Here is an 11,838-nt window from a genome sequence, read left to right as displayed (position 1 = left end):
CCGCTGAACGTGTAGCGCTACTTTGAAGTTTGTTTTTCGCGCTACTTGTACGGCACTATGTTGTCTGGCGGATGGACACGTGACCAACACACCACTCTTGAACCCCGATACTGTGTGTCTGATCACATGCCCTTCCGCCAGGCAACGTAGTGCCGTACAACAGCGGAACAAACAAAACAAATCGTCTTACGATATGACAAAAATCATGGACAATCCATAGAAAAGCCGCACCTGACTAAAAGCCGCAGGGTTCAAAGCTTGTGGAAAAAGTAGCGGCTTATAGCCCGACAATTACGGTACTTTTATTCACAGGATAAAACAGGTTTTTTTTTGTATCACTAATTGCCCAGTACGATTACAGCATACAATATTATTGTCACTGCTACATTTCTGTAACGTGTACCAGAAATTATTTCCACTACTAATTAATTACCGTTGAGCTCAAAGGTCCTATTAATAAACTGTTAATGAATGTGTATTTATGAAGACGATTTGTGAGACTGGAAAACTTATGATAGGTACGATGGTCTTTACTTTCTACACGGTGCATTTCAAGGTCCTGTACCCATCTGTCGGTAAACTGTACCTGGGCTTGTTGCAGTGACCTGAAGTTACTAAACTTCATGAGTGTATGCACTCACTCCAAGAACCGTATGATTATAAATATGCTAAGATGAGATAGCTGACTTCATCTAACTAGCAAATGTTGTCCAGGCTACGTTACGTTGTTGATGCAGTTTTTTTTAATATGTATGATATTTTTGTCATGCGATTTTTAAAGCCGGTCCTACAACCGCATCCAAGAATAACATGCAGCTTATCTCAGAACTGTCGGTGAAAATTATTCTTGGAGCTAGGTTTAATTGAGCTGCATTTTAAAGAGGTGCAATTTCACAATTTGTGTATATTTTCTAAGTTCACTATTTTGTCATGTGTTGAGAAAAACACAGATTTAAAAATTACATGGTCTAATATTTACATTTAGCATATAACTGCAACATGCTTTTTTCGTGGTTGGTGTTTTTTTGTTTTGTTTTGTTTTTTTTTTGTTTTTTGTTTTTTTTTATAAAAAGACTCGAAAGGACTTGAAATTCAAAATTTCCGACTTGTGACTTTACTTGGACTTTTACACCAGTGACTTGAGACTCGACTCTGACTTGCCTGACATTACTTGAGAATAAAGACTTGAGACTTGAGAATAAAGACTTGCAAAACAATGACTTGGTCCCACCTCTGGTTCACGGTAATACCGGTATAATGTTAGGCAACGATAGGAAAATGAAATATTGTGATAGAATATGAGTAAAACGCGCATGCGCAGTGCCCACAACCCCCCCACCCTCACTCTCACCTTCACTACAGAGTCCTCTCCCCACTCTCCTGCCTCCCTCGCTTCCCCCCCTTCCTGACACCATGACACCCCCCTCCTCCAATCCCTCTCTCAGCAGCAAGACATCTCCCCCCCTCCCCTCCTCCCAAACATCTCCCAGTGTCACAGTGGATCAGGTCAGGAGGCAACTGAGGAAGCTTCGCCCCAGAAAGGCAGCAGGCCCAGACAAGGTGTGTCCTAGGATGCTTAAGGTGTGTGCTGCTGAACTTGGGGAGCCGCTACAACGAGTCTTCAACCTCAGTCTGCGACTGGGGAGAGTGCCCGCCCTATGGAAGACATCCTGCATCGTCCCGGTCCCCAAAAAGAACTGGCCCAATGAGCTGAATGACTTCCGACCGGTGGCACTGACGTCACATCTTATGAAGACTCTAGAGCGGCTCTTCCTCAACCTCCTCCGACCACAGGTACAACATGCCCAGGACCCACTACAGTTTGCATACAAGGTGGGTGTCGGAGTGGAGGATGCCATCCTGTACCTCCTACACAGAGCCCACTCACACCTGGATGGGGGAAAAGGCACGGTCAGGATCCTGTTTCTTGACTTTTCCAGTGCCTTTAATACCATCCGGCCCTGTATGCTTCAGGAAAAACTGAACAGGATGGAGGTGGACCCCTGCCTGGTGGCTTGGATCTCCGACTACCTCACCGACAGACCACAGTACGTCAGGCTGAAGGACATCACGTCTGACACTGTGGTCAGCAGCACAGGAGCACCACAGGGAACTGTGCTGTCCCCTCTTCTCTTCACCCTGTACACCTCTGACTTCTGCTACAACTCTGAATTATGCCATATTCAGAAGTTTGCAGATGACACGGCCATCATGGGGTGTATCTGGGATGATCAAGAAGAGGAGTACAGAAGTCTGGTGAGGAACTTTGTCGCATGGAGTCACACAAACCACCTGCAACTCAACACCTCAAAGACTAAGGAACTGGTTGTGGATTTCGGGAGGTCCAGAGAAGGTCCACTGCCAGTTCAGATAGAGGGGGAGGAGGTGGAGGTGGTCAACAAGTACAAGTACCTCGGGCTGTGGGTGGACAATAAACTGGACTGGTCATGCAACACAGAGCACCTGTATAAAAAAGCCCAAAGCCGACTGTACTTCCTCAGGAGGCTGAGGTCTTTTAACATCTGCAGGAAGCTCCTGAGGATGTTTTACCAGTCAGTGGTTGCTGGAGTACTTTTCTATGCTGTGGTGTGCTGGGGGAGCAGCACAGCAAAGAGGGACTCATCCAGGCTGGAGAAACTGATCAGGAGGGCTAGCTCTGTGGTCGGCATGAAGCTGGACACTCTGGTGACAGTGGCAGAGAAAAGGACATTAAAGAAACTGATGGACATTATGGACAATGCTGGGCATCCTCTGCACACGGCCATAAACAACCAGAAGAGTCTGTTCAGTGACAGGTTGCTTCTCCCCAAGACAAGAACTAACAGACTTAAAAACTCCTTTGTCCCACACGCCATCAGACTGTTTAACTCCTCTCTGGAGGGGAGAGGGAGGGGAAACAGGAGGACAAAGGAGGGGGGAACAACTAAGCTGTAGTGCCTCTTCACCTCACTGTACAATACCTTGTGCAATACTTTTTGTAAATAGTCAACAGTGCAATAGACTCAATACTTGAAATGTGCAATTCACTTGTATTTTTATTTTTTATTCCTATTTATTCTATTTATCCCCTTTGTATATTTTAATTATATTTGTCTCTGTATTTATATATATGTGTGTGTGTATGTGTGTGTATGTGTGTATATGTGTGTGTGTGTGTGTGTATATGTGTGTGTGTGTGTGTATATGTGTGTGTGTATATGTGTGTGTGTGTGTGTATATGTATATATATATATATATATATATATATATATATATATATATATATATATATATATATATATATATATATAACAGTACTGTAACTTTGGTCGTTGCTGTGCTTTTTTTGGAAGTCGAATTTCCCAGAGGAACCCACCCGAGGGATTAATAAAGTTCTATCTTATCTTATCTTATCTTATCTTTGTTTTCATACGCACATGGCCGATTGTTGAGTGAAACAGATGAACCAGGATTGGTTTGTAAAAATGGTGCAACTTCAGTGATGTGGAACTGGTTTGGTGTTTGTCCGTCAGATACACGACAAAGCGCTTTTTTTTTTTTTTGCAGAACATGCAAGTATGGAACGCCAGGACTGCCATAATGAATTAATTAAATACACCATTAAAATTAATTCATTATGGCAGTCCTGGCGTTCCATATGCAAGCAGCCGTCGTTATTGTTGGATTTGTCGGATTAAGATGCTCTTAAATCTGGGAGTAATCTGGGTCCTAAACTCCGTAATCTTCAGGTCAAACGAACACTGCAGCATCACTGAGAGTTAAACTGTCTAAATTCTTTCATCTTTAATAAAATGATCAGCATTGCTGCTTTACCAGGTGTAACTGTGAAGTTTAACTTCCAGGCATCCATGAAAACAAAATTTATTACATTTAACGGAGTTAGAAGTTAGCAGGAAGCTAGCGGAAGTTAGCTCGCTAGTTTTGCTAGTTACCTAAGCATGATATTGCATGTTCTGACTGAGAGATTTCTGAAAAAATTAAAACGTACAGCTCTGCTATCACTTCCAACATAAATGAAGACAGGAAACTAAACAGCAGTGACGTTTGTAGGGTTACTAAAGTTGGGCTAGCTGGTATATAATGATGTGCTACGTGATCGCTAGCGACTCAGCTATGTTAGCATAACATAAACAGTGAAGCTGGAGGACGAACACTAACACTTTTCCACTTATAAAAGTTAACGTTAAGGTTCCTGATAGTTAGAGACAAATGCAATCGCATGGCAGGATACTGTAAACGGACCAAACTTCAGTCAGGAGTACAACTGAGATAATCCATCCACAATACAAGGTTAGTCATTAATACAACATGGGAATAGAGCAGCTGCCAGAGAATTCAACATTAATGCATCAATGCTACAGAAGTGGAGGAAGCAAGAAGAATGAGTTTAATAAAGTTTGATTTATCTCAAATCAAATCACTTTTATTGTCGCATCACATGTGCAGGTACATTGGTACAGTACTTGTGAGTGAAATTCTTGTGTGCGAGCTTCACAAGCAACAGAGTTGTGCAAAATACAAGAATGGCTACATCTGAAACTAATAAATATATGTACAATATATAATAGTATATGCATTTCTGGATGTGTATATTAAATATTTTTCTGTGTGTGTGTGTGTGTGTGTGTATACACATATTTTACAAATTACAGTAAACAATAAATATATAAAAATATACAGAGTTGAGACATGTGCAAAACAGTGGCATTACTGTACAGTATGGAGTGCATAATGTTAAAGTTCCAGTAGTGAAGCTGAGGTGTCTATGACGTGTTCAGCAGTCTGATGGCCTGATGGAAAAAGCTGTCTCTCAGTCTGCTGGTACGGGACCGGATGCTGCAGAACCTCCTTCCTGATGGAAGTAGTCTGAACAGTTTATGGCTGGGGTGACTGGAGTCCTTGATGATCCTCCCCGCTTTCCTCAGGCACCGCTTCCTGTAGATGTCTTGGAGGGAGGGAAGCTCACCTCCAATTATCCGTTCAGAGCACCGCACTACTCGCTGGAGAGCTTTGCAGTTGTAGGCGGTGCTGTTGCCATACCAGGTGGTGATGCATCCAGTGAGGATGCTCTCAATGGCACAGTGATAGAAGGTCCTGAGGATGCGGGGGCTCATGCCGAATCTTTTCAGTCTCCTGAGAAAGAAGAGGCGCTGCTGCGCCTTCTTCACTGTTTTGTTTGTGTGTACTGACCACGTAAGATCCTCAGCCAGATGTACACCAAGGAATCGGAAGCTGCTCACTCTCTCCACAGCAGCGCCGTTGATGGTGATGGGGGTGTGTACTTCTCTGCACCTCCGGAAGTCCACAATCAACTCCTTTGTCTTTGTGACGTTGAGGGTGAGATGGTTGTCTTGACACCAGTGGGTCAGGGCGCTGACCTCCTCCCTGTAGGCCGTCTCATCACCATTGGTGATAAGACCCACCACTGTAGTGTCGTCCGCAAACTTCACAATGATGTTGGAGTTGTTAGTGGCTGTGCAGTCGTAGGTGTCGAGTGAGTACAGGAGAGGGCTCAGTACACACCCCTGTGGAGCACCAGTGTTCAGTGTGATGGGGGATGAGGTGATGCTGCCCAGTCTGACCACTTGGCGTCTGTCAGACAGGAAGCTAAGGATCCAGCTGCAGAGGGAGCTGCTCAGTCCTAGATCCTGCAGTTTCCTGTCCAGCTTCGAGGGAACGATGGTATTGAATGCTGAGCTGTAATCTACAAACAGCATTCTCACATACGTGTCTCTCTTCTCCAGGTGTGACAGGGCAGTATGTAGTGTCAGGGCTATGGCATCATCAGTTATTATCTGACTGCTTTGTTTCGCTTAATGTGCCTTATAATCCCGTGCACCTTATGGTCCGAAAAATGCGTACTGCACACTGCAGTTTAATGTTGCAAAGCACCTCTTTTTAACTTCAGTGGATATTATACATGGTTATGCTCAGGATATGTCAGCCCATTTCTACTGGAAATGCCTTTTGGTTAAACTTTCAGCAAGGAATTTGCATTTGCACTGTTACATTTTTTTGTGAGGGAGCTGCTGGTGAAGATCTCTGTTAAAAACCCAAAGGACAGCATTACATTTTTTAATATTAAAAGTAACTCTGGACTTCTGTGGAGTGTGCAGCTGATCTCATTACTGTCTAAAAATGGAGAACAAAACCTAAGAAGTGCTGAATTATTCAAACAATGCAGAGTATTAGAGTAACAGGTGTGTAGCATGCTAACTAGCTAGCAGCAAGCCTCTAACACAGTGTGTATGCTAGCAGCTAATCTAGCAAACAAATTAACAGTGATTTTAGGTGTTGTAGAAGATAAGATGATAAGCTGTGTGTCTTTTTTTTTTTTTATAATGACGTGGTTGTATTAACCTTAACTGACCGAGTAGTCAGTCGAGGTAAACCCATTAACAGATAAACTGGATCAGTCTGCCTACCTAAAAAGTGTACCGGTGTTGTGCCAAAAAGTGATTTCCGGCATTTGCCAAAAACTGATTGCTCGTATTTAAACTGCTATAAGTAACTTGTTGGGCTATAATATGTGAAACATATGTCAAATGCATCCCTCATGGATGACACAAAGTCCTATTGAGCCACAAACAACATTCGTGTAACAAGGTAGAAGCCGCAATCAGTTTTTGGCAGCGACTTTCATAGAACCTTTATTTATGCAGTTAAAAAAAATCTCATTAAGATTAAAAATGTCTTTTGTAAGAGTAAGTTGGCCAAGAGGACAGCAGAAATGGCAGCAAATATCACAATAGTTCTGTAAAAATATTTTAAGTGGGGATAAAGGACTGGATTGGTTATAATGTAAGTACAATAACACAGAGTTATAAAGATACTTGGAAAAACAAAATTTTTTTTAATTCTATATATAACCCCTTTGTAAATTCTGTTCACTGAAGTGTAATTACCAACATGCGTAAAGATATTACACATGAAAAATACACAGAAACACTGGAAATCAGTTTTTGGCAGGCAATCACTTTCTGGCACAACACCGGAGCCTGAAGTCAAGGCTCCAAAAGTGTAACGTGCAGCTCCCACAAGCGGGATATTTTGGCTTCATTTTTGCACAATGGGAAGAAGTGCTGTTATGTCTTTCATCTATTATACACTCATTGCTCCACACAAGCACATTAACATTACTGAAACTCGCTGGCACTCTATAAATAGTGGGGGTCTGACCTGCAAGCTCTGGTATATCCACCAAAAAAGAAAGGATGTAAAGTAGTGACTGCCGTGTAGCTGCAAATGGTCTGCTGAAAAGAGGCAAAAAAGCTGAGATGTCTGCTCAAAACATACTGTTGCTGGGAGGTTTTGAACCAGGACCGCTAACGCCTTCTCTACTCTCTGAGCTAAACGTGGGCTACCGCCAGCTCTATGAACAAAACTTACATTTGTAGAGTACAATGAGAAGTTAAAACCGCCATTTCTTCCTGTTAAAAACCTTGTGTAACTCGAAAACTATCAACTAAAGAAAACTAACTAATGGCAATGAGGAATATAGGTATGTTTTGATGTCTAAATTGTGTGGATGGAGGGGAAATTGAGTGAGTTAGGAGCCTTTGTTAGGACATGAAGAACAGATTGAAAAGTTAAGGAGGGATTTGAAGAAAAGGGTAAAAAGGCAGAATGAGTCTGGAGCTCTACAGACTACAGATTAGGCTGGCTGAAGGTGTACTGAGAAGAGTACAGAGCGTAAGCAGATGGGAAGCATGGGATTCAAACCATTGCCGCTGGGGTTCAAACTTAGTGATGGGTCGGTCTCGAACGAAATGGCTCTTAGAGCCGGTACTTTGACGTGAACGAGGCGAGCCGGCTCCTTATGGCAAGCCGTTTTTGTTTTTGTTTTTCTTTTTTTTTTCTTTCTCTCACCCTCTCTCTCGCACTTTTTTTCCGCTTCACTCAGCACGCGAGCCTTGTGCTTTACGCTGGGAAGAGGGGGGGTAGTTACACTCGCAGTAGCACAGGAACAGAGCAGGAGGGAGAGACAGAGAAAGAGAGCCAGGGACAACAACGTCACATTAGAAAGCTATAGTAATCATCCACAACTATTTTCAGTTGCAGATAATAAAGGATTCAGAAAGTTTATTCATGCAGGTCCATATGACAGAGAATATGCATCTTCTTTTTGTTTTCATATTATAATTTATATTTAATTGTGTTGTGGTTTGCAGTGTTTTGTGTTGTTTCACTTTAAATTTGTAAAAGGAAAAAGCTGAAAATTTAAATAGTTAAAAGATGAAATGTGAATAGTTGATTTTTGTATTATATGATTTATTTATTACATTTTATGTGGAGTGAATAAATAAAAGTATATTTACGGTGGCCCCTAGAGACAAATCACGTACAAACCCTGAAGCACGTACTAACTCCAAAGCACGTACTAACTCCAAAACACATACAAACTCCAAAACACGTAAAAACACGTACAAACTCCGAAGCACATAAAAACTCAAAACACGTACAAAAGACAACAGAAGTGCTCCAGGATGCTAGGGGCAGTGTTGAATTTTGTTACCTAGTGGCTACACAAGCCAGCAAGTACCAGCGACTGGATTTGGTGTGTGGTAATAACAGGTAAATGAACTTTGCTTTTTAATTATTTGACTATATAATCTATATATTGTTACGGCTGTGGCCATAAGAACACTGTGTGGGCTGTTTGTTCTGTGTCTCTTTACTGTGCTTAAGACTCTCTACAGGTACCTCCCCTAATGAAGAGTAGTGAGCTGATTGGACCATGGAACAGGTGACCACATTCAAAAAGCCGCTCTGACAGCTCCAGAGAGAGAGAGAGAGAGAGTGTGGAACGAGCGAGTAGCCTGACAGCCGTCGCAGTCCTGACCCTGGTTTTCCCAGCCTGTGTTTATCTTGTGTATTTGTGGGAGTGTGAATTGTAAAAGCCGCTCCTAGTGCTTTAAATGAGAGCTTAGGCACTCGTGGGCTGAAGCGGAAGGGGTGAGCTGCCTTTTCTTTTGGAATTGTTTTCTCCTGTTTTCTTGGTCAGGGAGCGAGGGATAGCTCTGTCATTTGTTTGTTCTTTTTTCCTTCTTAGGGTTTAGTTAGTCTTTTCTGGTGGGACTTAGTTGGTTTTGTTTATTATTTTGGCCTGGGCTCACCCTGGAGCTATGCTTCTTGTCCTTAAATAAAATCCTTTTTTTTACTCACAACTGGTTTGGATGTTTGGCTTGGGAACCAGGGCGGGGATTTGTCTCTCTCTCCTCCAACCTTATGTGCGTCCCTACCCGCCTAGACTAGGGGCGTAACATAAATGGGGGCCCGTCCCTTTTCGTTCGTGTGATTGGTTCGTTTCCTTTTTGCGTTTGTGGTGGGGGGGAAACGTCGTGCGCGAGTTTTGCGGCTCTGGAGTGCGCGGATGCGGTTGGGTGTCTGCGGTGTTGTGTTTTCCTTTTTCGCTTTGCTCGTGATGTCGTTTGACATGGATGATTTTGCGCAACGTCCCTCCATTGAAAAGTTGGAGCGGTGCACAAAAGCAGATTTGTTGGTAGTGGCTAACTTATTCAGGGTGGATGTTCCGTTGAATGCTAAGAAGGCGGAAATTAAACACTGTTTGGTGGAGAGACTGGTGGACAGGGGAGTGTTTGGGGGGCAGAAAACCTCGCCGAGTGGGTCTGGGAGTTTGGAGACGGCAGTGGGGGCGGAAGCTGCTGGGGCCGTCCCGAAGCCTTCCAAGGGGCGGATGCCGTCGGGGGCGGAAGCTCCTGTCGCCATTCAGTCTCCTGTATTTGACCCGGCTGGCCAGGTTGGGGCGGGTTTGGTGACGGAGGATCTCAGGCTTGCCCTTCGCTTGAAGGAGGTGGAGTTGGCGGCTAAGGCTAAGGAAGTCGAGCTCATGCATCTCCGCATTCGAGCTATGGAGCTTGATCGTTCTCGAGCGAGTGACGCTGCTCCCGTTCCTGTAAGTACACTCCCCGACACTCCCACCATAGACCAGTTTAACGCTAGCAAACAGGTTGTTTTGGTACCTCCTTTTAGGGAAGGAGAGGTTGACTCATATTTCACTGCTTTTGAGCGCATCGCAACCACTTTAAAATGGCCAAAGGACGTCTGGAGTCTGTTGCTGCAATGCAAATTAATGGGAAGAGCGCAGGAGGTCTGTGCGAGTCTTTCTATTGCGGACAGCTTGGATTATGAGGTTGTCAAATCCACTATTTTGCGGGCTTATGAACTTGTCCCAGAGGCGTATCGACAGAAGTTTCGTGCCTGTCGCAAGTTTGATAGTCAAACGTTTGTGGAATTTGCACGTGAGAAAACTGTCTTATTTGACAAGTGGGTGGCTGCCAGTCACGCGGAGGACTTTACTCAGCTAAAGGAGTTGATCCTGCTGGAAGAGTTCAAGACATGTCTCCCTGAAAACATTGTCGTGTATCTTAATGAGCAGAAGGTGGGGTTACTGTCTAAAGCCGCGGTCCTTGCCGACGAGTTTGTGTTAACTCATCGTGCTGCACTTTCGACAGAGCGCCGTGAGTACACTTCCTCACCTCGTCCTGTCAGAAGTTATAGGGTTTCCCCTAAGCGCCAGACACGTTCTGCTGCTATTCCTATGTCAGATCGCAAATGTTTTTATTGTCATGAAATCGGGCACCTCGTTGCTGCTTGCCCATCACTACAGCGCAGGGAGCAGGCCAACACGGTGAGGAAGCCGAAAAGTGTGGGTTTCGTTCGTTCTATGTCAGCTTCCACTTCACCTAGCAATGGAGTGGGAAGTGAAGGCTTTGATGAGAGCTACCGCCCTTTTGTGTCGGAGGGGTTTGTTTCGTTGAATGAAAAAGAGGAGGATCGGGTGCCGATCATGATTCTGCGTGACACTGGGGCCGCGCAGACTCTTATTTTGAAGGGTATTCTACCTTTTTCTGATGACTCTTTTTGTGGTTCGGATGCTCTTGTCTGGGGTGTAAAAATGGATGTACTACGTGTGCCATTGCACAATGTGTTTCTTCAATCGCCGCTCGTTTCGGGTTCGGTACCGGTTGGCGTGCGCGACCAGTTGCCAGTGCCCGGAGTTGCGATGATTCTGGGGAATGATTTGGCTAACGGAAAAGTGTTTTCTACCCCGAGAGTGGTTGAGATACCGGTGCCTGATATTTCATTACCTAACCCTGTCGCTGAGGAGCATTCCTCCTTTGTTTTTCCTGCTTGCGCGGTAACTCGTGCGCATAGGCGCAAGTACGGTGACGTGGATTTATCTGATTCTTTTCTCTGTGCTGGTGGTGGTCCGGAGTCTGAATCTGAAACCCGTGTTCCACTGACGGGCGACTCTGAGGCGATGCTGCCTATTAGCCCATCAGTGACACCTCAACTGTCTTTGGAAATCAACAAAAAGGAGTTGGTTTCGGCACAGCAGAGTGACCCAACTCTTGTGAGTTGTTTTTCCGCGGCCAACTCTAGCGACCAGTACCCCCGTGTTTATAGTGTCGAGGATGACGTGTTGATGCGTACTTGGTATCCGCCTACAGCTGGTGATTTGGGTTGGAATGTGTTTAAACAGGTTCTGGTGCCTCAACAGTACCGACCCAAAGTTCTTGGTCTTGCCCATGACAGTTTTTCTGGACATTTAGGTATTAGGAAAACCTATCACCGCATTCTGCGTCATTTCTTTTGGCCAGGATTGAAGAATGACGTCGCTCAGTATTGTCGTTCTTGTCACACCTGTCAGATTAGTGGTAAGCCTAACCAAGTCATTCCACCCGCTCCATTACACCCTATTCCAGTTTTAGGGGAACCTTTTGAACACATCCTCATCGACTGCGTTGGTCCGCTCCCTAAAACAAAATCGGGTCACCAGTACCTCTTGACTCTGATGTGTGTTGCTACCCGTTT

This window comes from Astatotilapia calliptera, chromosome 8 (assembly GCF_964374335.1).
Source record: "Astatotilapia calliptera chromosome 8, fAstCal68.1, whole genome shotgun sequence".
NCBI lineage: Eukaryota > Metazoa > Chordata > Actinopteri > Cichliformes > Cichlidae > Astatotilapia > Astatotilapia calliptera.
Note: the sequence above shows the minus strand (reverse complement) of the source record.